Genomic DNA, 21,119 nt, shown 5'->3' on the forward strand with positions numbered 1-21,119 from the left:
AGCATGAGGAGGTTGAGGTGGGCGGGGTTCAGGTGGGAGGGGAAGAGTTAGTGCTGCAAGGGGGTCCTGGGTATTTGTCCAGTTGTGTTTGTGTTGTGTTCTCCTGAAATGTGTTTGTCGTTCTTGTTTGGTGTGGGTTCACAGTGCGGCGCATATTTGTAAGAGTGTTAACGTTGTTTCTATCACAACCCTCAGTGTAACCTGTATGGCTGTTGAAGAAGTATGCCTTGCAGTGGCTAGCACGTTGAGTTGGAGGATAGCGTGGTATTAAAGTGGACGCGACGACATGGTCGAGAGGATGTTTAAGGCAGATGTATGGATGGATGGCATCTGCGCTTTACCGTCGAGCATTCTACCCAGCGCACCAAGTTTGGGAGCGCAATTAACGCCATAAGGGGGAGTTATGCAAGATAAAGTCCTCCAATATGCTGCTCGGCATCTCGACTTTGCTTTTGTAATCTTCCGGGCCAGCAGCGAAGCGAGCGGACGGCAAGAAAGAATCAGGGCGCCTGTGTCTAAAAGTTGTTTTGGTTAAATATTCATGCCTGGCCTTTTTTCTTCCCGGCCCGGCGTAAGTGCAGGGAGTGAAATGGAGCGTCGCCGATGTTCAGCCGAGCATGCGTCTAATCAAAACCCGCGTTCCTTACATGCAGAGAGAAGCCACTCGGGGACCTCTCGGAGACAGTCAGACTCTTGACGGACTCGGCAGAAGACGCGTGAAATCACAAGTTCACCCCGGCGAGGGCTCCTTCTCTCGAAAGCCACGACCGGAGTGTCCTTGAGAACAACCTGCTGGTGACGAGTGCGCGGTAATCTCGCGTAGGACCTACTTTTTAAATCGACAAAAGAACCATCAAAGGCATCTTCACAGATGGGACTAAGCCTAAATTATATTTTAATTAAGAGGGATGTAAGGATGGCTGGCTTTCCTCGGTGAGGAAGCGCTTCCCGGCGGACCGCCTTTCACATTTCACGGCGAGGTTATTGCGGGGAAGGCTCGGTTGGATGTTTAATGGAGGAGCCGAGAGGAGGCTGCATTGTTTTTTTAATCACTCCTTTTCTTATTAAAAAAAAACATTTCCATACAAGTGGGGAAATTGTGTTAGATGTAAATATAAACAGAATACAATGATTTGCAAATCATTTTCAACCCATATTCAGTTGAATGCACTACAAAGACAACATATTTGATGTTCAAACTCATAAATTTTATTTTATTTTTTTTTACAAATAATCATTACTTTAGACCAGGGGTCGGGAACCTTTTTAGCTGAGAGAGCCAAAAAGCCAAATATTTTAAAATGTATTTCCGTAAGAGCCATATAAATTTTTTTTTTAACACTGAACACAACTAAACGCGTGCATTTTTAAGTAAGATCAACATTTCTAGAGTATAATAGGTAATAACATTGTTATTCTGAAGCTAACTGTGGAGGGGGCGTGGCCCGCGGGCCTGCAGCGAACTGGGGTGTTGCCAGAACCGGCCTCGAAATCAGCGAGAGCTGCGTATATGGCTCACCTGAGCCTTGTTATCTAATCACCTGTCGCTCTGTTAAAAGCAGCAGGCAGGAGGAAAGATGGGGTTGGGGCTGGAGCCAGAGCGCGAGCGAGAATGAAAGAGAAAAATACAATTGCTGGAAAGCAACTGAGAGACTTATTGAAAAATAAAACAATAGTGTAACCCTGAAACGGGCTCTCATGTCGGTGCTTGGTGGTCTGAAGAACCCCCAGGAGGACAAGCCCCACACTAACCAATAATAAATAAATAACTTTTTAACGCAACTTCTTGAACAGGTGTGGTAGTAAACGGATAGATGGACTAAAAATGCATGAGAATGGTTTTTGTTTTGAACATTATTTTTTAACACTTATTACAAGTGGAATTATTCATTACTTATCATGTTAAGCAATATCAGCTCAGATTTATCCGAGAGCCAGATGCAGTCATCAAAAGAGCCGTAGGTTCCCTACCCCTGTTTTAGACTTTGATGCCAGCAAGGCAAAGGTGGCATTAAATACTAATAAAGTTGACTCTGCAGCATCGCGTGGACATCGAGGGCGGTACCTCTGGATTGGCAGACCGGGGTGGTGGTTCCTCTCTTTAAGAAACGGGACCGGAGGGTGTGTTCCAACTATGGTGGGATCACACTCCTCAGCCTTCCCGGTAAGGTTTATTCAGGTGTACTGGAGAGGAGGCTACGTCGGATAGTCGAACTTCGGATTCAGGAGGAACAGTGTGGTTTTCGTCCTGGTCGTGGAACTGTGGACCAGCTCTATACTCTCGGCAGGGTTCTTGAGGGTGCATGGGAGTTTGCCCAACCAGTCTACATGTGTTTTGTGGACTTGGAGAAGGCATTGGACCGTGTCCCTCGGGAAGTCCTGTGGGGAGTGCTCAGAGAGTATGGGGTATCGGACTGTCTTATTGTGGCGGTCCGCTCCCTGTAGGATCAGTGTCAGAGCTTGGTCCGCATTGCCGGCAGTAAGTCGGACACATTTCCAGTGAGGGTTGGACTCCGCCAAGGCTGTCCTTTGTCACCGATTCTGTTCATAACTTTTATGGACAGAATTTCTAGGCGCAGTCAAGGCGTTGAGGGGTTCCGGTTTGGTGACCGCAGGATTAGGTCTCTGCTTTTTGCAGATGATGTGGTCCTGATGGCTTCATCTGGCCGGGATCTTCAGCTCTCACTGGATCGGTTCGCAGCCGAGTGTGAAGCGACCGGAATGAGAATCAGCACCTCCAAGTCCGAGTCCATGGTTCCCGCCAGGAAAAGGGTGGAATGCCATCTCTGGGTTGGGGAGGAGACCCTGCCCCAAGTGGAGGAGTTCAAGTACCTAGGAGTCTTGTTCACGAGTGGGGGAAGAGTGGATGGTGAGATCGACAGGCGGATCGGTGCGGCGTCTTCAGTAATGCGGACGTTGTATCGATCCGTTGTGGTGAAGAAGGAGCTGAGCCGGAAGGCAAAGCTCTCAATTTACCGGTCGATCTACGTTCCCATCCTCACCTATGGTCATGAGCTTTGGGTCATGACCGAAAGGATAAGATCACGGGTACAAGCGGCCCAAATGAGTTTCCTCCGCTGGGTGGCGGGTCTCTCCCTTAGAGATAGGGTGAGAAGCTCTGCCATCCGGGAGGAACTCAAAGTAAAGCCGCTGCTCCTCCACATCGAGAGGAGCCAGATGAGGTGGTTCGGGCATCTGGTCAGGATGCCACCCGAACGCCTCCCTAGGGAGGTGTTTAGGGCACGTCCAACCGGTAGGAGGCCACGCGGAAGACCCAGGACACGTTGGGAAGACTATGTCTCCCGGCTGGCCTGGGAACGCCTCGGGATCCCCCGGGAAGAGCTAGACGAAGTGGCTGGGGAGAGGGAAGTCTGGGTTTCCCTGCTTAGGCTGTTGCCCCCGCGACCCGACCTTGGATAAGCGGAAGATGATGGCTGGATGGATGGATGGATGGATGGAAAAGAAACAGATAGTAGAGATGTGCGGTTTGCTGTCCCAACCGCGGAGTCCGCGGAAAAAACGAGGGTCGGGCGGGTGACATGACGAAAAAATAGATTTTAAATAGATCCGGGCGGGTGGCGGTTGAACCAATTCGGAAATATATATTGTTATAATCCCAGGAATGTAGGCTCATAAAACTTCTTCGCGTGTCTTGTCTTTATTGCACAAGATGTAATACAACCACACAACAGCTCTAGACGCTTTTCCCGGGACAACTCGAACTTTCACTTCCTGTTGACTTCCCTATCTCTCCCGGAAGTCCCGCCCCCCAGCCAAAGTCATTGGCTAACACCCCGTAGCCAGCCGCTACATTATACATAGTTAAATGTTATGTTCAAGAGCTTCATTTAGCCTACTGACGTGTATTTATAAATGGTTGATTTATATCGGCTAGTAAGGTAAAGTGCTGTACCTGACAACTCTTGATGGTACAATCCATATAAGACGTCACAGACGACGTCACGCTAACATCACGTGACACCTCTGATGAAGGCTGCAGAAGCAAGGTAGCCCAAACTTGTCAGGTACAACACTTTAGCTTACTAGCCTAAATAAATCAACCATTTATAAATAGTTCAATGTTGTTACCCACATACGAAAAACGAGCAACACTCTTTGAAACAGTATGTGGTAGGCATGCACCGATTAATCGGTAACCGAATATATTCGGCCGAATATGGCAAAAAAAGCCACATTCGGCCTTCGGTGGAATGAGTTAAAAACAAGGCCGAATAGTGGCGTGTGACGCAATTTTTTGACGCGGTGACGTTGGGATATGTTGTGTACCTGTATAAGTGTATGAGGTTACAAGCACACACTTTATTGAGATTTAGTGGGGCCTCTGTTTACATTATTAGCCTGTTGTGTAGGCTACCTGTATAAGTGTATGAGGTTACAAGCACACACTTATTGAGATTTAGTGGGGCCTCTGTTTACATTATTAGCCTGTTGTGTAGGCTACCTGTATAAGTGTATGAGGTTACAAGCACACACTTAATTGAGATTTACTTGAGCCTTCTGTTTACATTATTAGCATATCTACTGTGGCTAAGCAGACTTTTGCCAAAAGGACAATAATTCATGTGTTGTGGGTTTATCCACTTTAATGCACTTTATTTTTTTTTTGCAATGCATGTTTTGTTTGAAGGCCTAATGCAAATGAAAAACTTTGTGCTTTTTTTGAAAAGCAAAGGCTACTGGAATATCAATCAATCAATGTTTACTTATATAGCCCTAAATCACTAGTGTCTCAAAGGGCTGCACAAACCACCACGACATCCTCGGTAGGCCCACATAAGGGCAAGGAAAACTCACACCCAGTGGGACATTGGTGACAATAATGACCCAGTGGGACGTCGGTGACAATGATGACTATGAGAACCTTGGAGAGGAGGAAAGCAATGGATGTCGAGCGGGTCTAACAGGATACTGTGAAAGTTCAATCCACAATGGATACAACACAGTCGCGAGAGTCCAGTCCAAAGAGGATCCAAGACACAGCAGCGAGAGTCCCGTTCACAGCGGAGCCAGCAGGAAACCATCCCAAGCGTAGGCGGACCAGCAGCGCAGAGATGTCCCCAGCCGATACACAGGCGAGCAGTACATGGCTACCGGATCGGACCGGACCCCCTCCACACGGGAGAGTGGGACATAGAAGAAAAAGAAAAGAAACGGCAGATCAACTGGTCTAAAAAGAAAAGAAACGGCAGATCAACTGGTCTAAAAAGGGAGTCTATTTAAAGGCTAGAGTATATAAATGAGTTTTAAGGTGAGACTTAAATGCTTCTACTGAGGTGGCATCGCGAACTGTTACCGGGAGGGTATTCCAGAGTACTGGAGCCCGAACGGAAAATGCTCTATAGCCCGCAGACTTTTTTTGGGCTTTGGGAATCACTGATAAGCCGGAGTCCTTTGAAGGCAGATTTCTTGCCGGGACATATGGTACAATACAATCGGCAAGATAAGATGGAGCTAGACCGTGTAGTATTTTATACGTAAAAAATGTCAATATTCAATAAAAAAATAATAAAAAAATACTTTATTTGAAAAACATGTCTAAATATTTATTCTAGGCTATTTATGCAATATCAAAAAAATTATGAAAAACTGCATTCATTATTCGGTACTCGGTATTCGGCCTTCGGCCAAGCGTTTAATTTTTATTCGGCTTCGGCCACAAATTTTCATTTCGGTGCATCCCTAGTATGTGGGCATACTTTTATTTTGAAGTGTCTCGTTTGGTCTGTCGACGGATGTAAGGAAGCTACTTCCGGGTATGGCCAACGAGGTATTTGTTTGTCATTTTACGGAAAATACGCACATTAAACTATGGCTTACAATAAATATCGACAATGCCCCGCCTAGTACCAACCACGTCACGTCCGTTGTGTCCTTGAGCAAGACACTTCACCCTTGCTCCTGATGGGTGCTGGTTAGCGGCTTGCATGGCAGCTCCCTCCATCAGTGTGTGAATGTGTGTGTGAATGTGGAAGTAGTGTCAAAGCGCTTTGAGTACCTTGAAGGTAGAAAAGCGCTATACAAGTACAACCCATTTATCATTTGTTGGGTCATTTTCTTGGTAAAATGTTTGATCCACATGCTGTGCATGTTATTATTTTTACGTTTGTAACGTGCTTTATTTATTACAGTTTTCACGGTGAATTTGAAGGGAAAGTAAGCCTTCAAATAAATCAGTTCAAGAAAGCCGTTGTGTCTGTGCTATTTGGAGGGAGTTACACTTTCTAACCTCACTAATGCCTTGCATCGTCTATATTAGATATATAACAACGGGTGGGTGAGTGGCGGGTGGATGACGACTTTAGTGATGCGGTTGCGGATGAAATAATTGCCTATCCGCGCATCACTAACGGATACATTTTTAACCGGTATACAAAAAAATAAAACTTTAGAATTTACGGTAAACTATTGGCACCTTTGGTTGCCAGGAATTCACTGTAAAAAAAAATGTAGGGCCAATTTTTAGTGTTGCCAATCAATGTATGTCTTTGGAGGCGGGAGGAAGTACGGAGTACCCAGAGAGAACATGAAAACTCCACTAAACACTGTGCTGCCCCGTCATTAGTACTAGTATCTGCAAAATGCCCGTGTTTCATCATTACACTGGATAGCATAGACCAGATTGTTTTTTCCTGGGTGCGGGATGTCCGGTCTTTAGGATGCATCTCCGTCTCAGGTTGTTGCCTGCTTTGAAGTCTCCTGGGATGTCGTGTTGGTTACCAAACCTTACCAGTTTTCTCCGACAGACCTGATACACACGGAATGACAACGTCGTTGCCTCTGTTCTCGTTCCTTCTCGAACTGGATGTACTTTTCACAAAAGTACAAAAAGTAGCAGGAACTGGGTGTACTTTTTCATAAAAGTAAAAAAAGTAGCAGTAATTGGATGTGGTTCATCCACAAAAGTACATCCAGTTCCGGAAGTAACAAGAACCAGACCGGTTGCGATCGATTGAATGGTCTTGAGACTTAAGTCTACACCCTTTTAGCCCCATTGACTCCCATTATAACCGTTATTTTTTTAACAGAGTGTAATCTTGGTATATTACTACGACTTTTCTATGAAAACCAAAGAATGCTCGTTCCCGTCGTTTAAAAATAAACAAAAAATGTTTTGGTTTAATCAGGACCCCGCCCCCCTAATCACCAGATGGCACTCACTCACTTAATGCTGTCATAACTTGGACTACGGTGCAGCTTTCTGCGTAGATAGTTTTCCCAAGATGCAACAGAACTGGACCGGACTTGGCGTGAAGGTAAATACATGATTTAATAGTTACTATGAATGTGCGAACAAATGGCACGGACAAGGCGGAGACACAAACTTGGCGAAGGAAACAACAAACGAGCAAACTCACTAAACTGTGGCTTGAATAAACAAAACTTACACTTAACATCAACTATGAACATGAAACAAAAAAAACAATGAGCAGCATGAACTATAAAATGGCATTGCATGAAGCAGAATGCAGAGTAATCATAAACGGAGTGATGACGCCAGGTCGACTGCCTGGCAACTACAGGCTTAAATAAAGTTAAGTTAAAGTTAAAGTACCAATGATTGTCACACACACACACTAAGTGTGGTGAAATTTGTCCTCTGCATTTGACCATCCCCTCGTTCACCACCTGGGAGGTAAGGGGAGCAGTGAGCAGCAGCGGTGCCTTGCCCGGGAATCATTTATGATGATTTAACCCCCAATTCCAACCCTTGAGTGCCAAGCAGGGAGGCAATGGGTCCCATTTTTATAGTCTTTGGTATGACTCGGCCGGGGTTTGAACTCACAACCTACCGATTACAGGGCGGACACTCTAACCACTAGGCCGCTGAGTAGGCAGTTATATATAGTTATGTCATGATTGACAACAGGTGCGTGAGTCTCATTTGAACAGGTGTAAACTAATGGGTCGCCATGGTGAAAAAAAAACAAGGTAATGAAATAACAGGAACTAACGGAGTCTTGAAGTAACAGAACTATACAAAACATGATCACAAGACATGGCAAATGCTCAGAGCTTTGATGAGCGTAAATGAGATAAAATGCCGATAAACCACTGAAATGCAACGCAATTAATCTTGGAAAGTTAGATGCAAGATGGCAGATAAATAAAAAAGACTTGTGTGAGCTCAATAAACTCTTCTCTCTTTCATTTTAGCTCAGCAGGCACTGTAAAAATGCTTTTGTCTACTTGTTTATCATTACAAAATCAGCAGTGTCACATTTTTTTGGACCTATTCAAGGCTGTAACTGCCAAACCTCAAATATTCCACTCTGCAACTTATCATTTTTTTTAGAAATGTTGCATATTTTGTATTTTCCTATTATGAAAAACAGTTATTTTTGACAAAAAAGCCCACAAAGCAGTAAACGAAGATAAATCTGAAGTTATTCAAATATTTGAAGTGACATAAACTTATTACGTACTTATGACACTTTATGAGTAAGGGAATAAGCGGTAGAAATTGGATGGATGGAGTTAAGTTGATCTTAAGGTTGCACAAGAGTTAAATGAGCAAAATAGAGAGTGTGATTTATTTAACATGTTTTCCTTCATGCACATGTAGAAAATATGCTGATTATCAGAAACAATACTGGGGGGACATACAAATATTGCAAGTCAGCACTCACAATGTGATTTATCAAGGCTGAAACTGTTCTGCAGCCGCTGTTTTGTGCTTATATTTAGCACGTCCGTGACTGGTGACTTGTCCTGGGTGTACACCGCCTTCTGCCCGATTGTAGCTGAGATAGGCATCAGCGCCCCCCGCGACCCCAAAGGGAATAAGCGGTAGAAAATGGATGGAAGGAGGTTTGCAGCTGTCAGATACTCTTCCGTAATCAGGTCTTTAAAAAGTTATTTCAGAAAAAAATTAAATCTGTGCAGCAATTCCATCTTGAAGATCATACATACAAACCCCGTTTCCATATGAGTTGGGAAATTGTGTTAGATGTAAATATAAACGGAATACAATGATTTGCAAATCATTTTCAAGCCATATTCAGTTGAATATGCTACAAAGACAACATATTTGATGTTCAAACTCATAAACTTTATTTTTTTTTTTTTGCAAATAATAAAATAACTTAGAATTTCATGGCTGCAACACGTGCCAAAGTAGTTGGGAAAGGGCATGTTCACCACTGTGTTACATCACCTTTTCTTTTAACAACACTCAATAAACGTTTGGGGAACTAAAGAAACTAATTGTTGAAACTTTGAAAGTGTATTTCTTTCGGATTCTTGTTTTATGTAGAGCTTCATAATGTGCCACACATTTTTGATGGGAGACATGTCTGGACTGCAGGCGGGGCAGGAAAGTACCTGCACTCTTTTTTTACGAAGCCACGCTGTTGTAACACGTGCTGAATGTGGCTTGGCATTGTCATGCTGAAATAAGCTGGGGCGTCCATGAAAAAGACGGCGCTTAGATGGCGAGCATATGTTGTTCCAAAACCTGTATGTACCTTTCGTTTGTATTTACATCAAACACAATTCCCCAACTCATATGGAAACGGGGTTTGTAATTTAAGGGCTGATTTGGAGACAAGACAAAGACTAAAACAATGTTTGCTGGCGTTGTTTTCAACGGCATTTGCTTTTTCTATAGAGGAGAGATTCTTATTTTTTGTTTTGTTTCACCTCAGTATTAATATAGTTCAGTTTTTGAAAACCCCACTTTTTCTGGGATTTTCAATTCGAGATTTAAAATGACAAAAAAAACGGCTTAGGTTTTGAGTTGCATGTTATGAGCCTATGCCATATGTTAGTTGTACCTTGTTTTTGTACTTGCTGGAATAAGCAAAACTTTTTGTATATTCTACATATGAAAGCAGTCTCGCCAAGCTAAAAAAAATAGGTTTCTGTTGCTTAGATTGCAGTTCTCTGTCGCCAAAACGGTGGTACAGATGAAACAAAACAATTTGAGCATGATAACGTGACCGTAGAGGGAAATGAGTGTTTCCATGGTGACGCAAAATACACATGGTGGCTTGCGCTTGTCATCAATTGCACAGTCTTAATAGATCACCCATGACATTCCCACTAATAGTACACATGTGTATAGTTTAGCTTTTTTTTTTGTGATCACAGTAGTGAAGTGAATAAATGAACTCTTATTATATTCTACATATGGGAAATGTTTACATCCACCTTGGAGAAAGCAAATCACCGGATTTAAGTAAATAATGGTTGAGTTCATAATAAATTAGGGAGCCTTTGTTGGACATTTGTATGTGGACTGGGTTAACTCTCTCACAGGAAGAGCCGCTAAATTCAGACTTCGGAATGCACAGGGGATAGCTCTATCCTGGAGGAGAGACTCTAAGTTTATCTTAACGCCAACCTACAAGTTACGGTGTACACCTGTTGCCTTCCCAGTCACTTACACACAAATACCTCCTTACATTAAAACAAATTAAAGTGCCAATGATTGTCACAAACACAATAGGTATGGCAAAATAATTCTCTGCATTTGACCGATTACTCTTGATCCCGCCCCTGGGAGGTGAGGGGAGCAGTGGGCCGCAGCGGGAATCATTTTGGTGATTTACCTCCCAATTCCAACCCTTGATGCTAAGTGCCAAGCAGGGAGGTAATGGGCCCCATTTTTATAGTCTTTGGTATGACTCGGCCGGGGTTTTGAACTCACAGCCTATCGATCTAACCATGAGGCCACTGAGTAGGTGGTCAGATTGTACTCTCTTGAATTAACACACACCCAGACAGAGAAAAGGAATATAAGACTGTGGTACGGCTCCTCCAAGTTAGGAGTTATTCATTTTCAAATCTGACCTCCTCCAGGGACTGCAGTCTTGCATAATGAGGCTCGCTTGTAATAAAGCTACTTTTGGTTCGGTAAAGCATCTCGGACGTCTGTTATGATCCAGCCGCCCTGCCCTGTCACCCACATACTTGCCAAACCTCCCGATTTTCCCGGGAGACTCCCAAATTTCAGGATACTTTGGCGCGAAATTAAAATTTGCAATTTAGTAAACTAAAGCGGCCGTATTAGGCATGTGTTGCAATGTTAAAGGGGAACATTATAACAATTTAACAAGGGTTAAAAACAATAAAAATCAGTTCCCAGTGGCTTGTTGTATTTTTTTAATTTTTTTTCAAAATTTTACCGGTCTCGGAATATCCCTAGATAAACCTTTAAAGTGCTCGATTTTCGCTATTTGCGATGCCACTATCCATTTCCCTGTGACGTCACACAGTGCTGCCAATGTAAACAAACAATGGGAATACCACAGCAAGATATAGCAACATTAGCTCGGATTCAAACTCGGATTTCAGCGACTTAAGCGATTCAACAGATTACGCATGTATTGAAACGGATGGTTGGAGTATGAAAGTATTGAAGAAGAAACTGAAGCTATTGAGCGAATAGCTATTGACGCTATTCATAGCCATAGCATGGCCGAATAGCTGCGTTAGCATCGCCGGTAAAATGTGCGGACCAAACGATCAGGACTTTCGCATCTTGTGACACTGGAGCAACTTAAATCCGTCGATTGGTAAGTGTTTGTTTCGCATTAAATGTGGGTGGAAGGAAACGTAATATAGTTGCAAATGCATCTACAGGTTATCCATACATCTCTGTGCCATGTCTGCTTTAGCACCGCCAGTAAATAGCATGTTAGCATCGATTAGCGTAGCATGTTAGCATCGATTAGCGTAGCATGTTAGCATCGATTAGCTGGCAGTCAATATCAATAAAACTCACCTTTGTAATTTCGTTGACTATCGTTGCAAATGCATCTGCAGGTTATCCATACATCTCTGTGCCATGTCTGCTTTAGCACCGCCGGTAAATAGCATGTTAACGTCAATTAGCGTAGCATGTTAGCATCGATTAGCTGGCAGTCAACATCAACAAAATTCACCTTTGTGATTTCGTTGACTATCGTTGCAAATGCATCTGCAGGTTATTCATACATCTCTGTGCCATTTCTGTCTTAGCACCGCCAGTAAATAGCATGTTAGCGTCGATTAGCGTTGCATGTTAGCATTGATTAACTGGCAGTCACGCCGCGGCCAAATATGTCTGATTAGCAAACATGTCAACATCAACAAAACTCACCTTTGTGATTTCGTTGAATATATAGTTGCAAATGCATCTGCAGGTTATCCATACATCTCTGTGCCATGTCTGTCTTAGCATCGCCGGTAAAATGTGGAGACACTCTGGCACATTCAATGGGGGTCTGGCGGCAGACACTTTCGCATCTTCGGGCCAGTGGTGCAACTTGAATCCCTCCCTGAAATTATCACAATTTCAAAAGGGTTAAAAACAATAAAAATCAGTTCCCAGTGCCATGTTGTATTTTTTGAAGTTTTTTTCAAAATTTTACCGGTCTCTGAATATCCCTAAAAAAAGCTTTAAAGTTCTTGATTTTCGCTATTTGCGATGCGACTATCCATTTCCCTGTGACGTCATACAGTGCTGCCAATGTAAACAAACAATGGGAATACCACAGCAAGATATAGCGACATTAGCTCGGATTCAGACTCGGATTTCAGCGGCTTAAGCGATTCAACAGATTACGCATGTATTGAAACAGATGATCGGAGTATGGAGGCAGATAGCGAAAACAATATTGAAGAAGAAATTGAAGATATTGAGCGAATAGCTATTGACGCTATTCGGCCATAGCGTGGGTGTACCTAATGAAGTGGCCCATAGCATGGCTGCCTTATTAGCATCGCCGGTAAAATGTGCGGACCAAACGATCAGGACTTTCGCATCTTGTGACACTGGAGCAACTTAAATCCGTCGATTGGTAAGTGTTTGTTTCGCATTAAATGCGGGTATCTAGTTTCAAATGTACGTACAGCTAGCGTAAATAGCATGTTAGCATCGATTAGCGTAGCATGTTAGCATCGATTAGCTGGCAGTCATGCCGAGACCAAATATGTCTGATTAGCACATAAGTCAACAACATCAACAAAACTCACCTTTGTGATTTCGTTGACTTAATCGTTGCAAATGCATCTGCAGGTTATCCATACATCTCTGTGCCATGTCTGTCTTAGCATCGCCGGTAAAATGTGAAGACACTCTGGCACATTCAATGGGGGTCTGGCGGCAGAGACTTTCGCATCTTCAGGCCAGTGGTGCAACTTGAATCCCTCCCTGAAATTATCACAATTTCAAAAGGGTTAAAAACAATACAATTCAGTACCCAGTGGCATGTTGTATTTTTTGAATTTTTTTTCAAAATGTTACCGGTCCCCGAATATCCCTAAAAAAAGCTTTAAAGTTCTGGATTTTCGCTATTTGCGATGCGACTATCCATTTCCCTGTGACGTCATACAGTGCTGCCAATACAAACAACATGGCGGTTACCACAGCAAGATATAGCGACATTAACTCGGATTCAGACTCGGATTTCAGCGGCTTAAGCGATTCAACAGATTACGCATGTATTGAAACAGATGGTCGGAGTACGGAGGCAGATAGCGAAAACGAAATTGAAGAAGAAATTGAAGCTATTGAGCGAATAGCTATTGACGCTATTCGGCCATAGCGTGGGTGTACCTAATGAAGTGGCCCATAGCATGGCTGCCTTATTAGCATCGCCGGTAAAATGTGCGGACTAAACGATCAGGACTTTCGCATCTTGTGACACTGGAGCAACTTTAATCCGTCGATTGGTAAGTGTTTGTTTCGCATTAAATGCGGGTATCTAGTTTCAAATGTACGTACAGCTAGCGTAAATAGCATGTTAGCATTAATTAGCGTAGCATGTTAGCATCGATTAACTGGCAGTCATGCCGAGACCAAATATGTCTGATTAGCACATAAGTCAACAACATCAACAAAACTCACCTTTGTGATTTCGTTGACTTAATCGTTGCAAATGCATCTGCAGGTTATCCATACATCTCTGTGCCATGTCTGTCTTAGTATCGCCGGTAAAATGTGAAGACACTCTGGTATATTCAACGGGGGTCTGGCGGCAGACACTTTGGCATCTTCGGGCCAGTGGTGCAACTTGAATCCCTCCCTGAAATTATCACAATTTCAAAAGGGTTAAAAACAATAAAAATCAGTTCCCAGTGGCATGTTGTATTTTTTGAAGTTTTTTTCAAAATTTCACCAGTCTCTGAATATCCCTAAAAAACCTTTAAAGTTCTTGATTTTCGCTATTTGCGATGCGACCGTCCATTTCCCTGTGACGTCATACAGTGCTGCCAATACAAACAAAATGGCGGTTACTACAGCAAGATATAGCGACATTAGCTCGGATTCAGACTCGGATTTCAGCGGCTTAAGCGATTCAACAGATTACGCATGTATTGAAACAGATGATCTGAGTATGGAGGCAGATAGCGAAAACGAAATTGAAGAAGAAATTGAAGATATTGAGCGAATAGCTATTGACGCTATTCGGCCATAGCGTGGGTGTACCTAATGAAGTGGCCCATAGCATGGCTGCCTTATTAGCATCGCCGGTAAAATGTGCGGACCAAACGATCAGGACTTTCGCATCTTGAGACACTGGAGCAACTTTAATCCGTCGATTGGTAAGTGTTTGTTTCGCATTAAATGCGGGTATCTAGTTTCAAATGTACGTACAGCTAGCGTAAATAGCATGTTAGCATCGATTAGCGTAGCATGTTAGCATCGATTAACTGGCAGTCATGCCGAGACCAAATATGTCTGATTAGCACATAAGTCAACAACATCAACAAAACTCACCTTTGTGATTTCGTTGACTTTATCGTTGCAAATGCATCTGCAGGTTATCCATACATCTCTGTGCCATGTCTGTCTTAGCATCGCCGGTAAAATGTGAAGACACTCTGGCACATTCAATGGGGGTCTGGTGGCAGATATCTTGCCAGTGGTGCAACTTGAATCCCTCCCTGTTAGTGTTGTTACACCTCCGACAACACACCGACGAGGCATGATGTCTCCAAGGTTCCAAAAAATAGTCGAAAAAACGGAAAATGTAATGTGTTGAAAATGAAAATGGCGGGTGTGTTACCTTGGCGACGTCACGTTCTGACGTCATCGCTAAAAGACCGATGAACAGAAAGGCGTTTAATTCGCCAAAATTCACCCATTTAGAGTTCGGAAATCGGTTAAAAAAAATGTATGGTCTTTTTTCTGCACCATCAAGGTATATATTGACGCTTGCATAGGTCTGCTGATAATGTTCCCCTTTAATTTTTCATCATTGATATATAAACTATCAGACTGCGTGGTGGGTAGTAGTGGGTCTCAGTAGGCCTTTAAGACGTCGGGGGAGGATTACACACAGCCGCACTACACGAGGACACCCAAAACCAGAACTCCCACATGAGCGGAGGCCGTCATTCATTCGTGTTTATGAGTTGTCAACATGGTGCAAGGGGCATGTGGGGCGGGGGGGGGCAGTTGGAGGAATTAAACCCGCAAATCACCTCGGACGTGTCATTTATTCTGACAACAGGTTAGCAATAAACACGGACTCATTACCGCGGTCGCCCTTCGCGGCTTATAAACGTCTTGGGAGGCAGGTGATGGTGATGAGCGTTACATCACTGTGGGCTCTCGCGGGCCAGAAGAGATCCCCGCCCCGCATCCGTGTGCACATGGCGGGGAGGGATGGCAGCTGCGATGGCCAGCAAGATATTTGATTGGGTCTCCCCCGAGGAGACGCGGCGCCGCCGCACCGACAAAGACAAGGGAGAAAAGAAACGGCCCGGAAGAAAAGTGACGTGCCTAATTTGACACAACAGGAGATTAATACACAGAAAACATTCCACGTTCTTGTAAATGCAAAAAAAAAAAAAAAAAGCCACTTTTCAACGGCATTTGATTTTTCTACCAACCCCGTTTCCATATGAGTTGGGAAATTGTGTTAGATGTAAATATAAACAGAATACAATGATTTGCAAATCCTTTTCAACCCATATTCAGTTGAATATGCTACAAAGACAACATATTTGATGATCTTCTTCAATATTTTCATACTCCGACCATCTGTTTCAATACATGCGTAATCTGTTGAATCGCTTAAGTCGCTGAAATCCGAGTCTGAATCCGAGCTAATGTCGCTATATCTTGCTGTGGTATTCCCATTGTTTGTTTACATTGGCAGCACTGTGTGACGTCACAGGGAAATGGCCAGTGTCTTCGCAGAGAGCGAAAATAAGGCACTTTAAAGCTTTATTTAGGGATAGTCCGAGACCGGTAAAAATAAAAAATAAAACTTCAAAAAATACAACATGCCACTGGGAAGTGATTTTTATTGTTTTTAACCCTTTTGAAATTGTGATAATTTCAGGGAGGGATTCAAGTTGCACCACTGGCCCGAAGATACGAAAGTGTTTTCAACCCTTTTGAAATTGTGATGTTCCCCTTTAAAAAAATTCCAGGTTCATTTTTATACTTGGCAAACTCATCCCGCGGGCCGGATAGAACCTGTTCGCGGGCCTGATCCGGGCCCTCGGGCCGTACGTTTGACAGCCTTGGTTTAGGAGCTCAGCAGTCGGTCTTCAAGCACACTTCAAAGTGCACTCAGCACCATGACAGCATCCAGCCCACCCAAGCACGAGCGGATGAACGGCGCGGCTAATTAGTCTTGTTTCTACTCCCCCCTTCTTCTTTATCCTCCCACTCCCTGTACGCAGGATATAAGACAGTGTGTGTGTGTGTGTGTGTGTGTATGTGTGTGTGTGAGGTGCCGGGAGGGTGGGGGTCACACGTTCACGGGGCCGGGGTCAGACAATGCGCCCCGGGAGAAAAACAGAGAAGGTTGTTTTTTTCCTGATGAGTTTATTGAGGTTTAATTGGACTGCTCCTAAAAACATGGCAACCTTTGCTTTGTTTACTGACGGGATTAATTGCAGTCTGGCAGAATTAGTCTTGATGCTGACTCGCCACAAACACAACCAAAAATGACACAACGTTGTGGTAGAATGTGGATTCCGATACTGACGTCGATGCGACACGATATCAGCACAGATCATACCAACTTTTATTGTTTTGTCGTGTGCGGTGTTGCGTTTGAGTCGGTGTTCGTTTTGAACCTGCATTAGAGATGCGCCGATAGGCAATTATATCATCCGCAACCGCATCACTAAAATTGTATCAAAACCGCAACCGCCCTCCACCCGCCCGTTGTTTGATATCAGGGGTCGGCAATCTTTACCACTCAAAGAGCTTTTCTAAACCGTTTCACAGAGTAACGAAGACAATGGGAGCCACAACCATTCTCGCTAATGTTTGCTGGTACTCATCCAGATAACGAACATAAGTGCGTGCTGTGGAGATATTGTTTTAGACACCTTCTACAACATGTGCATGTTGTATACATCTTGAGCAGATACACGTACAAGATTGAAAGGCATACTGGGTGACACAGAGTACACTGAGGGTTGTGATATAAATAACTTCAAAGGGGAACATTATCAGCAGACCTATGTAAGCGTCAATATATACCTTGATGGTGCAGAAAAAAGACCATCTGTTTTTTTAACCGATTTCCGAACTCTAAATGGGTGAATTTTGGCGAATTAAACGCCTTTCTGTTTATCGCTCTTTTTGCGATGCCGTCAGAACGTGACGTCGCCGAGGTAACACACCCGCCATTTTCATTTTCACATTACAAACACCGGGTCTCAGCTCTGTTATTTTCCGTTTTTTTGACTATTTTTTGGAACCTTGGAGACATCATGCCTCGTCGGTGTGTTGTCGGAGGGTGTAACAACACTAACAGGGAGGGATTCAAGTTGCACCACTGGCCCCAAGATGCCAAAGTGTCTGCCGCCAGACCCCCATTGAATGTGCCAGAGTGTCTCCACATTTGACCGGCGATGCTAAGGCAGACATGGCACAGAGATGTATGGATAACCTGCAAATACATTTGCAACGATAGTCAACGAAATCACAAAGGTGAGTTTTGTTGATGTTGACTGCTAGCTAATCAATGCTAACATGCTACGCTAATCGATGTTAACATGCTATTTACCGGCGGTGCTAAAGCAGACATGGCACAGAGATGTATGGATAACCTGCAGATGCATTTGCAACTATATTACGTTTCCTTCCACCCACATTTAATGCGAAACAAACACTTACCAATCGACGGATTTAAGTTGCTCCAGTGTCAAAAGATGCGAAAGTCCTGATCGTTTGGTCCGCATATTTTACCGGCGATGCTAACGCAGCTATTCGGCCATGCTATGGCTATGAATAGCGTCAATAGCTATTCGCTCAATAGCTTCAGTTTCTTCTTCAATATTTTCATACTCCAACCATCTGTTTCAATACATGCGTAATCGGTTGAATCGCTTAAGTCGCTGAAATCCGAGTTTGAATCCGAGCTAATGTCACTATATCTTGCTGTGGTATTCCCATTGTTTGTTTACATTGGCAGCACTGTGTGACGTCACAGGGAAATGGCCAGTGTCTTCGCAGAGAGACGAAAATAAGGCACTTTAAAGCTTTATTTAGGGATATTCCGAGACCGGTAAAATTTTGAAAAAAACTTCAAAAAATACAACAAGCCACTGGGAACTGATTTTTATTGTTTTTAACCCTTTTGAAATTGTGATAATGTTCCCCTTTAACAATTTAATATGCACCACGCTGTGAAGCCACACCAAACAAAAATGACAAACACATTTCTGGAGAACATCCCCACAGTAACATAACATAAACGCAACACAACAAATACCCAGAATCCTTTGCATCAATGACTCTTCCTGACTATATTTTACAACCCCGCGCCCCCAACCCCGCCCACCTTACCGACGCACAGGGAGGGGGGGGGTGCTAGTGGGGTGTATAATATAGTCAGGAATAGTCATGGATACAAAGGATTCTGGGTATTTGTTGTGTTGCGCTTATGTTGTGTTACTGTGAGGATGTTCTCCAGAAATGTGCTTGTCATTTTTGTTTGGTGTGGCTTCACAGTGTGGCGCATATTAGTAAGAGTGTTAAATTTGTTTATATCACAAGTTCAGTGTACTCTGTGTCACCCAGTATGCCTTGCAGTCGTGTGTGTGTGTCGGCGGACACATTTTGCAGGACTGGCAAGCAGTTTGTACATGTTGTAGAAGGCGTTAAAGTCAAAGGCTTCATAGCACGCCCTCATCCTCGTAGTCTGGATGACCGCCAGCAGATGTTTACGAGTATGTTTGCGGCTCCTATTATCTTTTTTACTTCGAGACAAGGGTCAAAACGGCTCTTTGAGTGGTGAAGTTTGCCGATCCCTGAAAAATGTATATTAAATATTTCCGAATGGTTCAACCGCCACCCGCCCGAATCAATCTAAAATCTATTTTTTCGTCATGTCACCCCCCCCCGACCCGCGGTGAGACCGCAAACCGCGCATCTCTAACCTGCATGCATGCAACATGATGCGGGACAATTTCCAGTGTTTCTATTCAACGCGTTCGAAAAGGAGCAGGAAGAAGCAGAGCTTATTTAATCCTACTCCTTCAAATTGATTTTACATTAAAACAACTTTTGTTCACTTGCTGTTCTCAATTTATTCACAACATACAAACCCCGTTTCCATATGAGTTGGGACATTGTGTTAGATGTAAATATAAACGGAATACAAATCATTTTCAACCCATATTCAGTTGAATATGCTACAAAGACAACATATTTGATGTTCAAACTGATAAACATGTTTTTTTTTTAAGATAATCATTATCTTAGGAATTTGATGCCAGCAACACATGACAAAAAAGTTGGGAAAGGTGGCAATAAATACTGATAAAGTTGAGGAATGCTCATCAAACACTTATTTGGAACATCCCACAGGCGTGCAGGCTATTTGGGAACAGGTGGGTGCCATGATTGGGTATAAAAACAGCTTCCCAAAAAATGCTCAGTCTTTCACAAGAAAGGATCGGGCGAGGTACACCCCTTTGTCCACAACTGCGTGAGCAAATAGTCAAACAGTTTAAGAACAACGTTTCTCAAAGTGCAATTGCAAGAAATTTAGAGATTTCAACATCTACGCTTTATAATATCATCAAAAGGTTCAGAGAATCTGGAGAAATCACTCCACATAAGCGGCATGGCCGGAAACCAACATTGAATGACCGTGACCTTCGATCCCTCAGACGGCACTGTATCAAAAACCGACGTCAATCTATAAAGGATATCACCACATGGGCTCAGGAACACTTCAGAAAACCACTCGGTGGTTGTGGACCACTGATATAGATGATGCAGATGCCCATTTCTACTGTTCAGAAAAAAATATATATATATATGTATATATATATATATATATATATATTTTTTTTTTTTTTTTTTTTTTATAAAGACTTTAGTTTAGGCCAGGAGTAGGGAACCCATGGCTCTAGAGCCAGATGTGGCTCTTTTGATGACTGCATCTGGCTCTCGGATAAATCTGAGCTGACATTGCTTAACATGATAAGTAATGAATAATTCCACTTGTAATCACAGTGTTAAAAATAACATTCAAAATATAAAACATTCTCATGCATTTTTAATCCATCCATTTGCGTTAATGGTAAGAAGTTATTCTTGGTTAGTGTGGGGCTTGCCCTCCTGGGGGTTCTTCAGACCACCAAGCACCGACATGAGAGCCTGTTTCAGGTTTACACTATTGTTTTATTTTTCAATAAGTCTCTCAGTTGCTTTCCAACAATTATATGTTTCTCTTTCGTTTTCGCTCGCGCTCTGGCTCCAGCCCCAACCCCGTCTCTCTTCCTGGCTGCTGCTTATAACAGAGCGACAGGTGATTAGATAACAAGGCCCAGGTGGGGCTTCTACGCACCTGTCGCTGATTTCGAGGCCGGTCCTGGCACACCCCAGTTCGCTGCAGGGCAGCAGGGCAGCAGGCCACGCCCCATCTACAGTTAGCTCGAGAATAACAATGTTATTACAAAGAATAAGAGACCTATTATACTCTAGAAATGTTGGTCTTACTTAAAAATGCACGCGTTTAGTTGTGTTCAGTGTTATTAAATATGATATGGCTCTTACGGAAATATATTTTTAAATATTTGGCTTTTTGGCTCTCTTAGCCAAAAAGGTTCCCGACCCCTGGTTTAGATGGTGGCTCTTTGTTGTCTAGGCAGCCGCCTTAACAACACAGTGCTGCGGGAAACCCTGTAAA

General features: G+C 43.3%; 1 long non-coding RNA gene across 3 annotated transcripts in view; it reads right to left on the reverse strand.

The window, feature by feature from the left end:
- The window catches only part of LOC133561226 (uncharacterized), a 381,703-nt gene extending 369,439 nt beyond the window's left edge, over positions 1 to 12,264 (reverse strand). For 2 of the 3 annotated variants that reach the window (XR_009808613.1, XR_009808614.1), the window contains exon 1: positions 12,104 to 12,264. This is a non-coding gene — a long non-coding RNA (uncharacterized LOC133561226). The remainder of the gene's footprint in view (positions 1 to 12,103) is intronic. The other variant, XR_009808612.1, reaches the window with a different exon arrangement.
- Between the last annotated feature and the right edge of the window lie 8,855 nt (positions 12,265 to 21,119).

The sequence above is a fragment of the Nerophis ophidion genome, linkage group LG10 (genome assembly GCF_033978795.1).
Source record: "Nerophis ophidion isolate RoL-2023_Sa linkage group LG10, RoL_Noph_v1.0, whole genome shotgun sequence".
Classification (NCBI taxonomy): domain Eukaryota; kingdom Metazoa; phylum Chordata; class Actinopteri; order Syngnathiformes; family Syngnathidae; genus Nerophis; species Nerophis ophidion.